The sequence below is a fragment of the Ambystoma mexicanum genome, chromosome 5q (assembly GCF_040938575.1).
Source record: "Ambystoma mexicanum isolate Mex_15411 chromosome 5q, UKY_AmexF1_1, whole genome shotgun sequence".
Taxonomy (NCBI): domain Eukaryota; kingdom Metazoa; phylum Chordata; class Amphibia; order Caudata; family Ambystomatidae; genus Ambystoma; species Ambystoma mexicanum.
Genome location: NC_090933.1, coordinates 450,766,494 through 450,787,971, shown reverse-complemented (window position 1 = coordinate 450,787,971; position 21,478 = coordinate 450,766,494).

Below are 21,478 nucleotides of genomic sequence, written 5' to 3'. Positions count from 1 at the left end.
GGGTTTGCCCGGCGTGCAAATAGTATATAATATTTATTAACAGGAGATTGGCTCTGCGCGTATTGCACAAGTCCAATCTCCCATAAAAAAGATGGCCACCTCCATAGGAAAAGTTACTAAGTCCCTTTTCCGTTTACATGGTGGCCACGTGCCTGAACCAGAGAACTGGAGTGGGGTGCTGGGGAGGTGTGGGGGGGCAGTCCAGTCAGGAGGGGGCTGCATGGCTGTTTCTGCAGTCTGGAGGGGGCTCTCTGGGGTGTGTCAAGTTCCCTGTTGCCTCCCCACAATCAATATGACACCACCCACGGAAGGGCCTCGGGTGGCTGGAAAATGGGGGCGATACATTATGCGTTCTTGCTTACATTTCCAGCCACCTGATTGGCTGAGCACCTTTCCCGGGTGTTAATATCCCATACACCCAACTAAAATGTAAATATGGATGCACCCCCCAATTGTGTCATTCATGAAGTTATAGATAAGCCTGAATTACTGGAATCTGCACTTTTTGAGATTCTAATGTTCTTAACTGTCTGGAGCGCCAGAAGCCTTGCAGTAAACACAATAATGGAAATTGGAAGCTTTTAAAACGTAATGCTTGATGGCTGGGTTATAAAACCGATAAGATAAATTAGGTCAAGACCTTTTGTTTTTCCTGCTTCAAGAGGCTACCACAGGCAAGCCTACTCGCTGAGACACATAATTAAGAAGCACAGTGTGTTCTCTGATGAAAGTTGCCATTTTAGGTCAGAGAGAGAATTCGCACGAAGACATGGAAAATGGCCATCATGACAATACTGCCACTGCCATCCCTTGTTGTGCTTTTGGCGCCATATACAATGAAGCGTTGATCTTGCTGGCTCTTCCGTGTTTCAGCCATGTTCTGTCAGATTGTGCAGCACACACATCTATAATTCAATGGGAGTATGGAAGAAGTACAGAACATAACGATATACTGCCCAGGGCAAATCAAACCGTTCACTGGTCACGAATGTATTCAATGCAAAAAGCCGGCGGGGTTTGATGTGTTAACAAGCCGAAAATGTATCCCAACACTGCGAGCTCTACAGACAAAACCTGGCAGCAAGTATCGGACATAAATATCAGCAGATGGGAGGGCAGTGTAACCTTAAACCCTGGTCCCTGGACAAGCGAACATATTTTAGAAATGTGGACGTAGCCAAGACCCGCAATAAATATTCTTCATATTTACGATTGAAGATTAATGAACCCTGGCTTCCAATTTCGAAAATCCATCAGAAACACTTCTCTCTTAGTGATCCTTATACAAATACGCTCCGTACACAGGTACGAAAACTGTGTTAACTCAAGTGCTGTATTTCAGATTATTCAACCTCCTTTCTGCTGATTTGATGCCACTAGCTGGCCTTAGAAATCTTGCAAGCAGAAACGCTTCTCTCGTGGTGTGTTTGCTGCATGAGCACGTTTATAATATTGTGAGTGCCATTGTGGTGTAGAGACTTACTACAGCAGCCTTATGGTACCTCAAGTGGATCATACCCGGGAGAACGGTATAGTCGAATAACATTAAAGGTTTGCTCTTCAGATGACGAAAGGACATCAACATAGTTTCACGCTGAGATAGGGGCTCACATGGGAAGTTTATTAGGGTGTTAGTTGAAGAGTATATGATGATTAATATTCCACCTGCTCCAGAATGCCAGTTAATTGTAATCAGTGTGTAAGCCGGAGGAATCTGGTACTGCGTAGATGTTACGCTGTTGTCCATCCACTAAGATTCACCAATGAAACACACATTGCTATTATTACCAGGGATAAAATCGTGCATCTCGTGACTATGTTTCACTGTAGACTTTGAATAGGTTATTGCCAACTTTAACAGAGTGATTGGTTATGAAGATATAGCATGCATGAAACATTCTTCTGGCAACTGTAAGCAAGTGGTGTTGGCTTAATGATTTAGGTATCACCGTCTTTTTTTTTTTTTAAATGTCATAGTCAATAAATCCAGTGGTTGTACATAATAGTCTTAGGTCACTTTGAGTCTAAACAGCGTGGCATTGTGACGTTCTCTGCAAGCAGGGCAGAATTTGCCACACGGCACATGGTTGGTCCTGGAATGGTACTGAAGGGCTTCCAGTTGGCGCACCAGAGGCGAACCGAGAGCATGCGACTACTGCATGGCCACGACATCCCTCTTAAACATCCGTAAGGAGCAGGCTAACCTAATCCTCATTGCTCAACCCAAAGCAGAATGGGAGTGAGACTGCCGGGAAAAGAATGAAACAGCATTCGCAGTTACATACAATCTTTCAGTAAATAACCTCGCTTTAGGGGTGCATTTTCTCCCTTGAAGTGCAAGGGGTCAAAGGTTTTTTCGAGTGCTCAGAATAAAACCAAACACAAAACAACAAGTTTAATTTCAGGTGTTTACAGTACATGTGGTGCAAAGTACACAATGCAATCTTTTCAGGAGGAAACGAAAGTAAAAAAAAATATGAGCTCTTTACACGCACAACCTTTCCAAGGGCTGTGTATCCACAACATCATTCTGGAAGGTTCTAAAACAATCATTACCACGGGTAAAGATCTAGCCAACCCCCCCAAACGATCGTTTTTGAGCCTGCCAAGCCATTCCAAAAGAGGAAAGACCTTGGTCCCACCCCATAAGGGGTACCCCACCCCAAACTGCGTGTTCACATCCCTGCACAAGACCGCAAGCAAACCCAAACGTGTTTGGGAATCATGAGTGAGGGGTGGATTGGCTCTCTAGGCCCAGCACCTGTAGGACCTACATGTGGACATACCCGTCAAACTCAGGTTGACTTTAGCAAAACCAAAAGGTGAAGTCTGGAAGGTTTTAAATCAATCATAGCACAGGGGTAGCTCTGGGCAATTCTGAAGACCATTGTTATGCATCCTACCAGGCTATTACAAAAGGGGAAAGACCATATACAAATCATACTTGCACCACCCCATAAGGGGCAGTCCAGCCTGAACTTATTGGTCACATACCTTCTGCACAGGACAACAAGCAACCCCAGACATGTTTCGGCCTCATTGGGATTGGGAATCCCTGTGGGGTGTTGCTTGGGTCTCCGCACCAAGCAGGCTCTGGACCCACATCTGGGAAAACCCATCCTACTCGGGGTGGCTTCATCAAACCCAAAAGGTGATGGCTGGAATGTTTTGAATCAATCATAACCAGGAGCATAGCTCGGGGCAACCCCCCAGACCAGCATTTGTCAGCTGCCAAGCCATTACAGAAGGGGAAGCAACATATGCAAATCATGCTTTGTCCCACACAACAAGGGATAGTCCAGCTGGAAGTGCTTGATCACATCCCTTCTGCACTAAACAACAAGCAACTCCAGATATGCTCCAGCCTCATTGGACATCATTAATGAGGTGTCGTCACTTGGGCCTCTAGGAAACACCAAGTCTAACATCAGGTTCCTACAGTATGTGTAGTTCAATTACACAATCTTTTCAGGAGGAAATTAAAGGTTAACAAAATGAGCTGTTACTATTATACAAACAGCCTTTCCAACTGCTCCATATCCAGGAGGAGAGGCCTTACCTAGTCCTAAGTGTCCATCGCACAAACACAGTGGAAGAAAGTGTTCCCAGAGAAGAATGTAACAGTGAACCGAAATGAGAAACACCTCTCCCTATTTGCCAAGTGCAGCACGCCAAAAGTGTTTCAGAATGCTAAAAATAAAACCCACTACAAAAGAGCAGGTTTAAAATCAGTGTTCTATGTGTGGATTCAATCATGCAAACATAGGAACCTAATCACCTGCTTGTGTTGAATACACTCCCTAAACAGTGACACTGTCCATGCTTTCTTGTTCGTATACCAAAAGATGCGACGCGTGGAAGGATTGAATTCATTTAACCAATGGCATTGTATTGAACAACCTTACACGACATTGTTTTTTTTTTTCAGCTTGTCTTTGCTACTGCAGAAATAGACTAGCCATATGCAAATCTAGAATGGAATTGCTGCCTTGGGAGGAGTTCAGCCCGAATCTCTATGCCACATCCCATCTGAATGAAAACACAAACAACCCCAGACAACCCCATGTTTGGGATTGCTTTTTTTCCCCATTCTGTTGAGATGTGGACTAGCAGTTCAAACAGTACTGCTCCCATTAGTGGCAGTACCCAAATGATTTGCATATGGCTGGTTGCCCTGCTGCAACAGTGCAGATGGGTTACATAAGAATGCTGCAGAAGGTTGTACAATGCCATGCCAGTGGTTAATATTAATTCAAAAACTTCCACCCATCACTTTTTTGTTTATAGTTCATCTTCCTATCTCGGAGAGGGCTTTCCGAGGCATGGATCCATTCCTCCCTGCACCACAGGGAGCCAACCCGTACCTCACTGATAAGTCCCAATAAGGCCAAAACATGTCTGGTGTTGCTTGTGTTTCTGAGGAAAGAGAAGATGGCCTAGCAGTTTTGACACAACTGCTCCCATTGGTGGCAGTACCCAACTGATTTGCATATTGATGGTTCCCTGCTGCAATTGTGCAGATGGGCAAAAAATAATGGCGTGGAAGGTTGTCCTTAGCACATTCACCCATCACATTTAATATTTATGTTTATACTAAAATTCTTGTGTGCCAGAATGCATTTGTTCTGTAATAATATGTAGCATTTTCTCAAAAAAGTCTGGTACATAGCATAGAATGCTCTGTATAATAAAACTACTAATAAAGAACTAGGCACAGTGGACAACTCCTGCTTTCTTCTGACAAAGGGCCATCTGCGCTTTATGAGTTTGAATCCACTTCACTCTTCAACGGTCAAAAACTAGATACCATTACAATGCTTAATAATAACAGCTATCATTACGATATTTCTAAATAGCTATAAATATGAATATAGTAGAGTTATAAGACCCATTTGGCCAGGCAAATTACAATATGCAGAGTCATCATGAGCAGTACACGCCTCGGGAGGATAGCTCTGCGGCAACGTGCTCGCCTTGAAAGCAAAACGACACGGAGCAACACAGGTTTGATCTCCAGGTCCGCGCTTAGAAACATGTGGGTATTAAGCGCGTTATAAATAACATATCACATCATAATTATGGCCAAGTTATTGTTTTACGATGACGTTGGCGCTAACACAAATGCTTTAGAAAGCATAACTGGCAAATTTTGGGGTTTTGTTTTCATGAACTCAAATCATAACCCTTTAAGAAAGACATTTCATAGGCTTTCATAGATTTTTTTATCAGAAAGGCTTAGCTCTGTCCCTTTAACCAAAGTTCTTTCACTGAATTGTTATGTTTTTTAATCAAATAAAATGTCATATCCATCATACCCACCGGGAATCGCCTGCGTTAAGGGCTATTGCGTACGTTGTCTAGGGTCCTTAGCCTAGGCCCCTCTAAGGTGCCTGAGGAGGCCACTGGGCCACTAGGACCCTACAAGCTACCTAAGGAGGCCACTGGGCCACTAGGGCTAGCCTGCAATCACTTTACCTCATTGCGTTTCTGTGGGCCTTTAGCCCAACCACAGGCTCAGCCAAGGAACACAAATGTACCACCAGATCCTGTGGACACTTTCATTAAACTGTGGGTTCCTGGGCTACTTTTCTCAGCCCTGCCCAAGTGTGCACCAAACCACTGGCCCTGGCTTGAGACCATGGACATTGGACACTTTGTGTGGAGCATGTGCTTCAGCCATGTCCTAGGCTTCCCTAAACTCCCAAAGTAGGCACTTTACACCCACGGCAGGTACATAGGCGACAGGCCACTGGCTTTGGCCATGGAAAATGACTACTTTTCCTGAGGCATGTACTTCAGCAATGCCTCAGAGCCCACCAACTCATCTGAAGTAGTGGTAAGTACCAGGATCCTCTTTACTGTCATTTTGGGTCTGTGGGTCACTGCCTGCAGCCTGCGGCCATGGGGAATTGTCATGTTGCCATGTTGTCGTGGGCTTCTATGATCAATGCCCTGTCAAGCTTCCAGATGTTTCCTGCTTGCCTAATGGGCCTGACCTGCAGGCACAGGCAGTGGATACATTCCCTAGTGGAATGCCGACCAAGACACTCAAAGCAGCTACTGGACCTAGCCTGTGACCAAGCCTAGTCACCATGTTTCCACCATTGCAGGTCCTTAAGCCCAGGGGCAGTTGTTACTTAGTCCAGGGCATAAACTTCAGATTTGCTTGAAGATTTGCTTCCAGCTATGTTGATGGCCCTGCCAAACCCCCCGAAGTAGCCACCACTGCAGGTCCATGGCCCACTAGTTATGGCCTGAGGAAATGGCCAGTGGACATTTTGTCCATACCCCAGGCTTTATCATGACACCAGAAGTAGCCATTGGGCCTGTCGTGCAAACAGTGGCCACTTACACCGTTGGGGGCCTAAAGTCCTCAGGCTACCTTGTCCTGCACATGTCCTTCAGCCATGCCCCAGGCCTTGTCTAACCACGTTATGTAGCCACTGGACTTGACCTATGGCCATTGCCAGTGGCCACTTTGCTGGGGGCATGGCCTTCAGGAATATCCACGGCCGTAAAGTCACCCACATTAGACACCAAGCCCAGCGGCCACTCTACAGCCATTGCAGATCTATAGGCAGATAACAAGGGGGTCCTGGGAGTCCCTCTGCCAGACATTAGTCCTGGTTACAAGAGCCTTACCCAGAGGCTTTAGCTCACTATCTTTCACAGAGGAAAAAAATCCAAAACATATCAGTCTTTGTCCTGCCCTGGGGCAGTCCATCACCGAAATGCTAGGCAATTCTACTCTGAACAAGAGTACCAACAGGAAACCCAGACACGTGTTTCGGTCTGGTTGGACCTCATCAGTAGGCTGGAGCTGTGCCTCTCTAACAATGGTGAGCATGGGGTCCACGTGTGGATTCCCCTATTAACTTAGGGTGAGACCCAAAGTTACTTAAAATATACAAATAACAAGGGAAGTGGGTGTTCCCTGCTCCCAAAAACGTTTCCATAGCTCCCACAGTGTTTTGCAACAGAAAGACTGATTGGATTTTCAGAAATGAAAAGCAGGAATGTTTTATTTTTGCTCAATGTCAATGTTTCCTGCAACAATATCGGGGGAAGCTTATGATGAATTGCCATTTGGCAAGGGTAAGAAAGCCCCGGAATTTTTATGTTTATAAAATATTAAAATGATGCATGTAAATCCACCTCTGAAAGGGAAATCTGCTGATCATATTCCCCCTTCATAAACTCCATGCCTAAAGCACTGTGTGCACTTGTACCCTGCTGCATCAGTATCCTGATTCGTAGCACCTGCTCTACCAGTGGCAAAGAGCATGTTCAGAGGTCACAGGTGTCCTCTTAACAGCGACAGTAACAGCCAAATCTCTGCAGCGCAAGGGCTGCATTTAGAATATGCACCCATTTCCAAAAACTGCATAACCCTAAAGATCCTGTCCTGCTGGCATGGTAAACTGTAAAAATAAGCCATACCTAAGTTAACGTATGGTGGCCAACATCTCGCAGTTATCCCCACCACATTAAATTGATATCACACATGTGTCAGCCCTGCAAGCCTAGTTTAGCTGTGGAGTGATTATGTGCATTCCCCCAGACAAGGCCCACCCCTGACCACTGGGAGGACTGTAGCCTTGTGGGATTGCTTCTCTTGGTTCCTTTGTAGGGGCAGGTAAACACTTTCACCAGGGACAGCCACTCCACAGGAAGCTGGCCTGGGACAACCCATTCACATAGAGCCGGGCCTCAAACCAGGTTTCTGAATTTCAAAAGGCATTTCTTCAAGAGAGAGAGAAAGGAAGGGACAGGTTAGAGTAGTCAGCAGAATACTACTCAAACGAAGGAGACTTCCACCACTTGAATCGCTCTGCCTCTCTTTCACTTTCCTGTCTCCTCCACTTCCTCTGGAACAAAGTGCTTTTGGTGTGACTTCAGAAGTGCAAGGTACACACATGTCAAGAGCAGGAATTGGACCACCAAAGCAGACTAGCTTTAGTCCAATCACCTGGATACTTTTGCTCATAAAAGAAGGGGTGTCCCACCACTATGTTGAACTGGGAGAGCAGTCTTTTCTAAAGCCCTCCAGTTGTAAGGTGAAGGCACATGTTCCAAAGCATATGCAAGTTGTGTCCCCAACTTCCCAAGGGACCATTGGGGGTGAACTCTGATGCTGGACCATAAACCTGCTTCTCTACCATCAACCCTGTTGCCTAGGACCTTGCCATGTTACAGGTTCCCGGAAGGTGAGTGTCAGCCTCCCCATTGTTTGGCAGCCCAAGAAGAGGACTGACATTGGCCCTTGAGACCCTGGAGTGGGCCTAACAGAACCTGGAAGCCAGAAGAGCCAAGGCCCCCGTTGTTGATGACAACTCACTCCGAGCTGTGATTTTAGCATGCTCGATACCGAGTGATCTAGCATGACCCTTCAATGCAGTCCTTTGGTGTTCATTGTTCGACAAACCACCATCCGCTGTTCACCACAATTCGCTACTGCACCATGCCATCATGCCTCCGCTCAAACCAGGAAGGACTGCTGCCTTGCCTTGCTTGAGTTGCAATCCGAAACACCAGCTTCTTCATCACTGCTCCTGTGAGTCGATCGAACCAACCGTGGTGTTCCCCGAACAGCGACCTCCAAGACTCCCCTTTGAACAGACTTGCTTGCGTCTCTTGGTACCATTTTGACTGCCGTTGATCCTCAGCTGCTGAACCGACACTGGTACCTAAAGACATATCCTTTTAAACATTGTGGTCTTTTAACCGTCTTTTCTCCCCTGTTTCATTACCCAGAGTGCTGAATCTTTGCTATCTTTGTATATTCTGTGTTCTTTCTAGATGGGTGGGTTTTTACAGTTTTTTTCTAGTTAGTTATTATTGTACATGGTGCCTTTGATTAAAGTATATAATTGTATAGAGCCTTGATTGGGCATTCCTTTACTTTGGGCTGTTATACTTCGCAGTTTGTATTGCTACTTAACCACATTCACAACCCTCTTGTGAGTATATCCTTCCCTTGACTCACGTTACCACAAAACGTCGGAGGAATATCTGTTTAAGGTGCCTGTTTTGCCTTTATGATTGTGCTGGCTTTTAGTTTGTAGAAGTGTGAGGGCTGAGTGGGCATTTTAGCCTCTAGTCATCTTTGTATTCCTGAATGGCAGAACTCACTTTGTCACACTGGTGGGTGTCACGACCACTGGCCCAAGGACACAGGTGCCGCACCCACAGGTAGTGGGTTACATGAGTTATGACCCGATATTGGGTCATGTAGGCCCTTTAAGGGCAAATATACACAGGGGGCCCAGCTGGGCTCAGTCCTGGCGCCTCTGGTGCCAGGCTCTTATGCAGAAGTAAAAGGGAGTACTTTATTTCCATTGGGGACCGGTTATCCATGGGGCAGGCCCATGTGCAGGCTACTAGGCGTGGCTGGGTGTGGCAGGTAGGCCAGGCTGATGGGCGGAGCCCAGAAGCCCAGCTATATAAGCTGCTCTGTTCACGAGGCTTGTGCTTCGCGTTACTTTGCACTCTGATGCAACGAGACGCTCAACGCCACATGAACCTTCTGACACTCACCTTTCATCCGGCGATCCTGCTCCTGACGTACTTCTGCTACGGACATCTTGCTGCTACTCACCTTCGGAATCTGCATCATTCATTTCTGGCTTCTCTCCACAGTGATCCTTTTCCTGGCATCTTCAACCACTGCAAGCGACCGCTGCAAGAGAAGTACAAGACAAGGTTAGGACATTTCTGAGAAGACTGCGATGCATCTTCATTACGAACGCTGCCCAGCGAGACAACTTGCCATCCACAGTGGCATCTGATCCCATTCTCCTTCGCCGCTCCAGCAGTTGCCTCGACCTCAGCAGCTCCACGGGTCCGCATCTCCTCTCCTGCTAGAAAAAGAGCAAGAATGGGGTATGATAAGAGCGGGCAACATAAAACAGAACGAGCATTGCTACAAGAAATCTAATCAGTAACAGGACTATACAGGAGACCAAAACTAGACTAAAATATTGCTACTTAACCAAAGACCAGTGAAGAAACTCAGCCCTTTGCAGTCAACGTCTCCTATCAGACAGGACCAGTGCAGAAACTCAGTCCCCCTCCTTCAAGCGCTCCTGCTCGACGTAGCAGGATGGAGAGCCCACACACCCAATACACGAGGTGAGCTCCTTACATCAGGGCAATGGAATCCACACCACGGGAAGAACAGGAGGGGGGAGCAAGGACCCTAAGCTAGCATACTCACTCAATATTCAACGCAGGTGCGGCCCTTAAGAAGCACCATCTTGGCATCGCTAGAAGCACAGAAAGAGGATTCCAAGACCACCCACATCCCTGGGAGGGCTGCAACCATGCCCCAGCGCCCCCGCAGAGACCAGGTGAGAATAACAGTGGGCTGGGGTTGGGATCTGGAACAGACTGTGACTACAACCTAGTCAGCCAAAATAAGAGTGTATATTTAAGGTTTAGTTTCACTAACATGGCATGTTTTTTAATTGCTACAATGTGGCCCACAATTGACATTGGACTTCATTACAAGTCCGGCGGCTGCCGTGCCGACAAATCCGGTTGTCTGCCGCCGGACTTCTGATTTTTTCCTGCGCCTAATTTCACAAAAACACTGGGGGATTACGACCCTGGTGTTCCTGGAAGTAAGGCACCGGAAAATCGTTAATCCCCATTCCAATTTGAGTCCCATAGGACTCAATGAGAATGGGGATGACGGTAGCACCAGCACCGTTAAAGTCTGTGGGCGGGATGGCAGCCACCCGCAGACTCGGAGTGTGCCAGTCCGATAACAATGGTGCTGGTAGGCCTACCAGCACCGTTGTTACCAGACCGGCACACTCGTAATGATGCCCATTGTGCAGCTAGAGTATACAGTCTGCCTGCACAAACTTTGTGTGAGGTTGGTTCTCCAACATGGCAATTAGGTTAGAAAAACTGAACTGCTGAGAAACTTCAGAATAGTGTCAGGTGATAGTGGGATTTCATTTGTGTGGGGAACTCACAAAACATCCAGTGAAAAGGATGTATCTCGGCTAGTGACAACCAAGGACATCCTGGCTGACACATCCCTATGGATGTAGTCCAACTATCTGAGGTGGGGAGTAAGCCTTTTGAGGCATTTACACATCAGCCCTTTGAATCACATTGTGGATGGGCCACAGGTAGCAAAAATGACACAACTCAGGCCATATCTAACTTGGATACATTTGAGAATACCCTGGGAAACTGTAAACTTGAATTACACCAACATTATAGCAACAGAAAACATGTGGAGCCTAGGAAGGCTGCAGCCAGGTATGTGAACTCTTGAGTCCACAAAAAGGCTAAGGCATACAAACTCAAATCAGAGCCAACTGATTATGATAAACAAAAGGAGGATAAAGGACAGAGGTTCTGAACCTACATCCATGGAAGTTCCCCAAAAATCCAAAGGGAAATCCCAGACCTGTGGTAGGTCAACTCCCACCAGAAAGCAGTGTGTGGGCACCTCTAGCACTGAGGTGTGCCCAATGTGGAGATTTGACACATAGGGAGGGGTATCCTGCCTGTAGGGTAATTCCAAGCAGACCCTAGTGACTGTGGGTCCCTTTAAAGAGGAGACCACAGCCAATGTGGGCATTTTAACAGATGAAGTCCCACTTGGCCCGGGACGTTACCCACAGAGGCGTCGCTAGTGGTGGTGCTAGAGGGGCTATAGTCCCGGGTCGGTTGGTTGAAGCCCTGGATAGAAGCTCATGAGCTACAACTAAAAGACTAGCCCCGAGTCCCGACGTTAGCATAGCCCCATATCATTTCCAGGCCTAGCAACACCCCTGGTTAACCATAATGTGTGTTGTTATGCACACTCTTTTGATAAATAACAATGAATCATTAAACTGTTTTTAACACATTTCTGGTGAGTGTGCAGATTATCTATTCAATCATAGCACCTAGTGTTGTAGCTCAAAGTCATTGAAAGCATCAAAAAGGGAGGGATAGCCTGTTCACATTGATGTTCTAGTATCCTATAATATAGTCATGAAATTTGGTATGTTTCATGTATGCTTCCCGCTGTGCCGGATGTCTGGCCCAGATGGACCTTCCTCACCTCGGATTTAATAATAAGGGATTTTCGTCCCCCAAATGATCACTATGACGAGGCCATACGGAGGGGTCCTATAGCTCACAAAGTTATATTTGGTTGCTTTCCATCTCTTTCTGATAATCATTTGTAAGGGGGCCCCTCACTTTAAAGTTTATGTGCTATATTATGTTCAAAACCTCAATAAAAATGTATTTAAAAAAAGATTCTGGGGGATGAAAATGCCTTAACCAAGTGCTCCTTCAGTCACTGAATCTATTTCTTGCACTGCAGTCCGGTTACAAGCAAGCATTGGCAAAGGTAACAGTTGTGGCTTGTTTGTTGGTAGTAGGAGTAAAGGGGGGAACACTGTATGCTCTGATCACTAAATGAAGCCACCTGGCTTTCCGCTTGTAGGATGTGGGATTGTTTTTTTAAGGTTCCCTAATCCTAGAGTCCTTGATCTCATTTGGTAGTTAAGGGTATCTCCTAAGCCCACTGCCCAGAGGTAGTAGATGAAGCATCTCTCCTGACAATCCAGATCCACAAAGTGTTGGAGCAATGCTTCTGGGCTGTCTCCCTTTAGGCAACTCCTTCCCCAATGTCCTGTTCTACTCTGTATCTCCTGCTGGTCTGCCATGTCCCCAGTGTCAGGATTAATGTTTTAAGCAAAATCTCCTCATCTCCATGGAGATCCCCAGCAGTTATATGCTTTCTCTACTCCCCATCTCCTTTTTTACTGGCTGGTCTTTGCTCTCTCTTTTTACAGTGTACTGGGTTAGCCTATCTTTGTAATATAGAATAAGATTGGTTATCCCCTCTCATGGCTTCCCTGTTTTCTTTTCTATTAGTTACTCCCCTTTTAGAAGTCCACTGGCTGGTGGATTATATAATTGTTTCTCCTCCAGGATTGATCAGTTACCTGAGGAGTTTGTTTGACTCTTCAATGGGTTTGTGAAGTCCCAAAAGGCTCCACATGCAGTGGTGCCATCTTGGATTTCATACAGAGCAAGGAATGGTCCATGCTGCATGCACTGCACTCCACAAATATGCTGTGAGCCGGTATACTGCCAGTCTTTATAGGACAAGATAAGAATGTGTCTCTATGTGACTTCAGAGGTCGAGGGTGGCGGTATGCAAGTGGGGGAGTCATGACAATCACAATCCAAGTCTGCATGGGGACTGTTGTGTCCATCAGCCTGCTGGTAGTTGTAGTCATAGCCAGCAGCTGACAGCTGGGTGACTCTTCCAATTGTGTTGTGCTGGTTCTAGCAATTTTCTTCAACCGCTCAGGCTGCAAAAACCAGGAAGCCAGTGGCAAGCATTCTTGGGCCCACTGGTATGTAACCAGGTGTACCTGTCATTTTGTCATATTCTCAAAACATAATCCATGAAGATGACAGTGTGCGCTGTTTGTTAAGCCAGAAGAAGGACTCGGACCACAGGACATGTTGGAACATGATTTTATTTAAATAAAAATAAAATGCCTCACTGAACTTACTACTAAAAGGGAGTTCCCTTCCTAACCAAACTAAACTAAGAATAGTCTTTGGGCCAAACCTTTCCACTAAAGTGGCCTTACCATGTCGCAAAACGTAAAAGAAAATGGGTGAAGTTCCCCGAACTCTTGGTTCTTCACAAATATATCTCTGGTTATCCCTGGAATCCCTTGTGGGTTTGAATCCAATGATTAGAAGTAAATAGCAGTTCTACTCAAACAAAACATGTGTTACCAGTCTATCAAAAGTTCCTCAAAGTTCCCAAAAGTTTGAACAAAAAGTTCCTGGAAAAACAAAATGGCCCTCTTTACGAGTTTGGCGGTAGCCGTGTCCTTATTAAGGGCACGGCTACCGCCAAACTCGCTACTGACCCGGCACCCGCGAATGGGCCATTACCGGCCCATCACGAGTTGAATGGGCCAGTAATTGACCATTCGCGGGTGCCGGTATGGCCGGCCTCCTGATCCTCATTCTGCCCCATAGGGCAGAATGGGGGTCGGGAGCATGGTTGCACCAGCACCGTCAATAAAGGTGCCAGTGCAATCACGAGTTCTGCTTGCGGGTGTCGGTTTGCACGCCTGGTCAGACCACGCATGCAATCCAGCACTGGCAAGCAGTACTCGTAATTGTATTGTTTGTATTGTTTATTTATTTATAGAGCGCACCTGGCCGTTGAGTAACTGGGTGCTTGCAGAAAATAAATCTTGGGTTACAGGTACATGAGTACGTTACATTTCTTAAGTTACAGGATCATATATTGCAGGCTCATACATCAAGCAATTCTTACTTACAAAAGAGATATGTTACATATATCAAAATCTTTTTGTGTTGCACTGTCGGATGATTTACAGTAAAGATAAGTTACAGTTACAGTGTTTACAGTGAATATACATAGTATTTGGTACAGTTGGGGCATTTAGCAGTCGTTACTTTTAAGTCAGAGTTTAGCGTTGGCTTTGAACACATGGAAGGAAGGGGTGGCTCTAAGTGCATCTGGGACTGCCCCTGGGCAGGACAAAGGCTGATATGCAGGGAAATGTCTTCTTTGTGAAAGGGACAGTGAGCTAAAGACTTGGTAGAGTCTCTCCCAGGGGTTATTCACCCAAGAACAGGTCATTGGGCTGTGTTCGTGCTGGTAGAGAGATTCCCAGACCCCCCTTTGTTTTGAATAAATTAACTTTGGGTTTCACCCTAAGTTAACAGGGCGATCCAGACGTGGACCCCTTGCTCACTGTTCTTAGAGAGGCAACAGTTTCACCTCACTGTTGATGCCCAACAAGGCTGAAACACGTGTATGGGCTTACTGATGGTACTCTTGTTCAGAGGAGAATTGCCCGGCATTTCGGCGCTGGACTGCCCCTGGGCAGGACAAAGGCTGATATGCAGGGAAATTTCTTCTCTGTGAAAGGGACAGTGAGCTAAAGACTTGGTAGAGTCTCTCCCAGGGGTTATTCACCCAAGAACAGGTCATTGGGCTGTGTTCGTGCTGGTAGAGAGATTCCCAGACCCCCCTTTGTTTTTCATCTGGGATGGAATTCCAGAGCTGCGCTGCTAGAACCGGGAAGCTAGACCCACCGGTTCTTTTCAGTTTGAAGTTGGGGACTTTGATGCTGTTTGAGAGGGCCTTTCTGATGGGGCGTTCAGAGGTGTGCTTAGTGAATTTTTCTGTCAGGTATGCGGGAGCTTTGTTGTTCAGACAGTTGTGTGTAATGTTCAGAGTTTTGAATTTGATACGGTCATTGATATCTATGGGTAGATATGTGTTGTCCTTTGGGGATGCCTAGGGCTGTTCTGAGGGCATTGTTCTGTAGGGTTTGGAGTTTGTTAATATTATGTTTACTGGTGCCTAAGTACAGTGCATTGCAGTAGTCTAATTTGGAGAGGATGAGGGCTCGCGCTATGGTGGTGCAGCTGTCTGTGGAAAGGTATGGTTTGCAGGCGTGGATGAGTTTGCAGATATAACTGGTTGCTGAAGCTGTAGCATTTACTTGTTGTCGAGGGTGAGAGCTGAGTCTAAGTAGAAACCTAAGGTTTTAACTTCCCTAGCTACCTTGATTTTAATGCCATTGATCGTGGTGGAGTTGTAAAGCTGGGGTAGTTTGTTCATTTTATTGGTGGAGCCAATGATTAAGAGCTCAGTCTTATCGTTGTTAAGACATAGGCCATGTGTGGCCATCCATGTTTGGATGATTTGGTAAATTTTGTTTATGAGTCTGGCGTCTTTTTAATTATCCCCTTGGATTGGGATCAGGATCTGTGTATCATCGGCATTATTGGTATATGAGACCCCTAGTTTGTCCAATATATCAAAGAGAGGCTTTGTAAAAATATTGTATAACATGGGGGAAACACATGACCCTTGAGGGACTCCACAGGTGATGGGGACTGGATCCGCTGCTGATGAGGGTGAGAAGACCCTTATGGTTCTCTGGTCCAAGAATGAGTTTATCAATGCCGTGGCTTTTGTGGAGAAGTTGGCTGCCGATTTGAGGTGATTGCACAGTACCTTGTGATCTACCAGGTCAAAGGCAGCTGATAGGTCTAGGAGTAGGAGAATAGATACATCTCCTCTGTCTTTGTGCTCGTCTAGCTGGTTTTTAAGATCAAGGAGAGCTGTTTCGGTTCCATTCCTTGGCCTAAATCCTGATTGTCTTGTCCCCAGTAAATTGTTGCCCTCCAGATAATCTTGGATCTGAAGATATGCAGCTTTATCTAAGATTTTAAGGAGGAACGGGACAGTTGTCATGGGCCTATAGTTCGTTGGAACGTTGGGGTCCAAATTAACTTTTTTTAGTAGAGGTAATATCCATGCGTCTTTAAGGTTTGTTGGCACAGAGCATGATCTAAATGAGGAGTTGATGAATGATGTGACGAAGGGGGCTAGTTCATGTGCAGCCTCTTTAATAATTGGGGCTGGACAGGTGTCCCCAAGGCATCGGGACGGTTTCAAGGACAGGATGATGTTCTTAGTTTCTACAGTAGAGATGGCTCTAAAGCTAAATTGGTTAGGGGGTTTAGTTTGGTTGGTGGCAAGTTCCTGGAGGATGGTTTCTTGCGTAGAGAGGGCAATGTTGTGGAGGGCGGATTTTTTGGTTCGTATTTTGTCTTGTAGCATTATGATTTTGTTGCATAGGGCTTTTTGAATGTTAGTGCACCAGGCTTTGTCTTTGGTGCAAGAATCTATGGGTGCAATTGGGGATTCTAATTCTCTCAGAATGGAGAAGATTTCTCTGGTATTCAAATTCGCTTTTTTGATTTTGTCATTAAAGGTCTCTTTTTTAGCCTGAATGATTTGTTTTTTGTAGCTGTTAGTGAGGGCAGTGAGAAGGTCTTTGTTATGGGGAGAGGGGTTTTTTCTCCAACAGGCTTCTGCATGTTGTTTCTCTTTGTGTAAGGCTTTTAGCACAGGGGTGAACCAGGTGTTCAGATGGGCAATAGGTTTTGATTTAGTGGGTTTCAGCGGCGCAATGGCGTTGATCGCCGAGTTGATGGTGTTGTTGTACAGGTCGACTAGATCGTTAGGGTTAGAGGGCTGGCTAGAGTGATTAGTGATGGGTTGGAGCAGGGGTAGAAGATTAGTGAGTGTTATATTTTTTTTTTGCAGCGGGTGAGGGCCGGTGGAGCATGAGGTTTGGTAGATTTGGGTTGTGGAAGTTCCAAAATGGGCAGTGAGACCAGATAGTGATCTGTCCTTATACAAGGTTCAATTGCAGTTCTGAGGGAAACGCAATTGATGTCTGCGACCCAGTCCAATGTGAGGCCTTTAGAATGAGTTGGGCCGTTATTCCGAATAGTGAGGCCTGCTTCCCCAATAGTGTTAGCTATGGTGGATGCATTGGAGTCTTTTGGGTCCTTGTAGCCTAAGTTGAGATCGCCTAATAGGATGATTTGTGTTCCCGGTTTGGCATTAGTGTTTAATAAGGTCGCTAAGTCTTCTTCAAAGGTGCCTAGTGGACCAGGGGGTCTGTAGATAAGGTGTATTGTGATAGTACGTGTGGCCGAGATTTCTAAATTTAGGGAGAGTAGTTCGGCTGACGGCATGGTGAGGCTGTCTATTTCTTTGATGGTGAGGTTGGCTCTGCAGATAAGAGCTATGCCTCCTCCTTTGGAAGTTTGCCTGTCTTTTCTGAAGATGCTGAAGTTTGGGGTTATGGCTATCATGAGGGCAGGGCCAGCGGCTTTGTGTAGCCATGTTTCGGTGACTGCTAGAAAGTCGAGTTGGTTACAGGTGATGATGTCAGCAATTTCGAAGGCGTGAGCTATTAGAGATCTAGCGTTGATGAGGCCTCCCTTGAGGTTTTGAGTTATTTCGGTGTTGTTGCTAGTGTGGGCCTGGTTGGGCAAAGTTTCAGAGGATTTTGTGCAAGGGGTTTGATTGCAGCTAGGTTTCCTTGTGTGCGTGTTTCGGTAATGTTGCAGAGAGGTAACAACAGTGCCGGTGTCACAACACTTGTAATGAGGCCCAATGTCCACATTTGCTTAGATGGAGGGATATTTCCCTGATATTTCCCTGATCCCTTTCCACCAACTTGGCTGATCTTTCCCCACTTCGGCCAACTGTTGGGTGCCTCCGAGCTCCTGTGATGACTCTGCTTATTGTGCCCCTATTGGGTTTGCTCAACCCAATATCTCACTTAGTTCTTTAGGGTACCTATGACCCCTCTCTCCTCCTGATTTTCTGAGTTTTCTCGGGTCCACATGACCCATCTTGAAGTTTATGCCACTTGGGTTTCTTGGGCTCCCCTAACCTGTCTCCTTGTCTAGTGCTCTGTCTTCTGTCAGGTCCCTGTGACCCTTGGATGGGGCTAGGATAGTCCTTCCCTCTTCCCCGCTCATTTTCTCTCGCCTCCTCCCTCCAACCTGGGCAAGCCACAAACATGCTGTATTGCAGTGTTTGCTCCAGTGAGGGTCCATCTCATAGGCAATGGCAGCATTCTGCATGGCTTGCAGCATTTCTGTGCTGAATGCTAGCGGCTTTCACGTTTCGCTAGACTCAGCTCTCTTTCTCTCTTTTATGTTGGCTCTCAGACTGAGAGCAGAAGACCCAGTCCCCCCTTCATTCATGGACTCTGCTTCTGTTTTCAGGGTCTAGGCCCAACACGACCTGTACATGGTCGCGCCTCCAGGTCTGGTTTGCTTCACACGGCCTCTGCCTCTGAGACCCAATGTGCTTCCTTGTCTAGCAGATGGCGTCTACTTTGGACGACCACATCCTTCTGCACTGCAGTCGGCTCTGCTTGTCTGAGCAGCTCTGTTCCTTGCTGATGTTCTCACGTCTTAGTCTAGCCTCAGTGTTGGGTGTGTCCTCCAGCATTCAAGGGTTGTTGGCCCTTTCTTCTTGGTCCGATATTCAAAAGAGGCATATTATTGTCCACAGGATGTCAAGCATGTTGAAAGTTCTGCATTACCTTGACCCAAACACATAGAGGTAATGTCAGTATGTCTTACTCCCATGTACGCAGATAATACCTTAGATATAGAGAGGTACCCATGGGACTGTGAGCCCTTCCCCACAATAGGGGAGTCACTCCCATTGAGGTCCCAATTTCCCACACCCCTAGAGAGGGTTTTGCTGAGCAGGCTCACCTCCCTAGCCTCAAAGGGGGTGGCTACGCCTAGGGAAGAAGAGATCTGTCACAGCTGGAAGGTGAGGGTTTCCAGGAATGGGTACCCATGACTTACAGGTTGCAGAAAGGAACAGTGGAATTAATAAACAATAGTATATTATAAGTCCAGGAACGCCTTAAAATATTTCTTGGTTGTGGAAGTCAGTGTATGCCTTCCTACTTCAACTTGTTCTTTCCTTTGTTTGGATGAAACCATTTCCAATAAAGAATCCTAAAGTCTTTACAGCGTTTTCTGCAGATGACATTTTTGCAGGATTGGCACTAAACAAATACTTTTGCAAAGCTCTGGTGTCTAAGTACAGAGGGTGCATGTGCTCAGTTCAAGTTTGACTGTGCATCAACATTTTATCTAAGTATGCACCAGCAAAAAATAAATCTTCAGGGGTGGAGAATGATGGGTTTTTTAATCAGCTGACATCAAGCACTTTCCAATAGCCATTTATTGGGTGAAGTACAAATTTAAGTAGCAGAGTATAATCCCTTGATGAGTTTGTTGATGCAAGGCATCAGAGATGCATCAAAGGTAGAAATGGTGTTCACTCCTGCAAAGTTCATGTAAACGCTCCAAATACCATCAGGTTTTGTAACAAATATGATAGGTTATGACAACTTAGTTGTGGATGGCTTGCTGACCCAGAGTTTTAGAATGTTCTCAATCTCTTCATTGGTATCCATGTTAAAGGCCTCTTAGTTTTGTTAATGCTCAAGGCAAAACTTTTAACCATATTTGGTAGGGGTCTGATGGAAAAAATAGTTTAACCATCAACGTTTCTCTGAGTAGACATCAGGAAATCGATCTAAAGGTTCTTGGAGATCCTGCTTTTCGTTTGACCCCAGATATAATGGTATGAGGAAAGTTATAATCATAGATGGGACCATCACCACCAAGGAGATGGTGGTGGAGGCAACGTCTCTCAAAGACTTGAGCATGTTTATGTGGTAAGCCTGCTCCTTCTGTCTCTGATTTGGTTGGTGAACTCTGTATCTGAGCTGTCATTATAGGGGGTATGCCACTTGGCAAGGATTTTACTGCCCAAAGTTTATAACAGGTTGAAGACTTAATCTCCGACTTTAAATTATCTTTGCTGGGTCAATTGCTTGTAATTATTTTTTTGTTTAGCACAGGGAGTGGTTAAGTGTTTTTCTATCATATCTGTGACTAAAGTTTTTTGGTCATAAGTATTCAGAGTGAACTGAGCCACATTGCCCCTCTTGACCATCCGTTCTTCCCAGGTCTCTTTTATCATCTCTACTAGATCACAGGGTTTATGACCATACACAAATTCCAATAGAGGGAACACGGTAGAACGCTGGCATGTATTCCATACAGCAAATGGGGTTCATGGCATCAAAATATCTCAACTGTCATCAACTGTCATCAACTGCTTACTTTTTTAAAGAGCTGTTTCAAAGTCTTGTTAAACCTTGCCAAAAGACCCCATGTTTGAGGATAGTACACAATGCTCCTCAGGTTTTTAACATTCACCAACACTGTGATCTCCGCCATGAGTCAAAGCATAAAGCTACTACCCGGGTCTGTTAGTGTCTCAGGAGGGAAAAAGAAACATGGAGAAATACAGGATGAAATGTATTTTTTTTTTTTTGTATATAATTGTATTACAATTTTTTACAAATTCTGTCCAAATTTTTATGTCCTTGCTTCCTGTTTTCCTTTGTGACTATCCTGGGATTTTCTGTTCAATGGGATGTCTGAAAGCTTTCTGTTGTTATTTCTTTTTCGTCCAGCTTCAATTTTTCCAAGAAGGTCGCTGTAGCCACCGTCAAAGATGTGCAATTGCCACACATTAGCATATTCCACCAAGTTTCTTCATTTGCCGTTTGGTACCGAGCTTTGAGTGGTTTGAGATGGATAGTTCGCATGGTTGCCGTTCCTGCGCAGTGGAGAAGAAGATGGCGTAGTGTTTCGGTTTCCCTCTGCTCACAATATCTACAGTTTTTGGTTGTCGACTGTTTCCTTCGATAGAGGATCTCATTGGTTTTCAATAAATTTAACCTTGCTCTCAAGAAAGTTGTTCTCAGTCGTTTGTCTGGAAACTTTTTTAGGTAATTTCTGACTTCGTCTACTTTTTGGGTGTTCATAGTGTGATGTGTGGTGATTGTGAGCTCTTCTGTTCTATCTAAAGTCTCAATCCAGTCTTGTATTTTCAGTTTTTTCTTTACTTTTCCCGGGATCCGTTCTATTTCCCATTCAGAACATCCAATTTTTCCCGCTTGTTCCAATAGTCTGCTGTACCAACTTGATAGCATTGGGTTTGTTTCACTCTTCATCTCTTGATGTATTATCTCCAGTA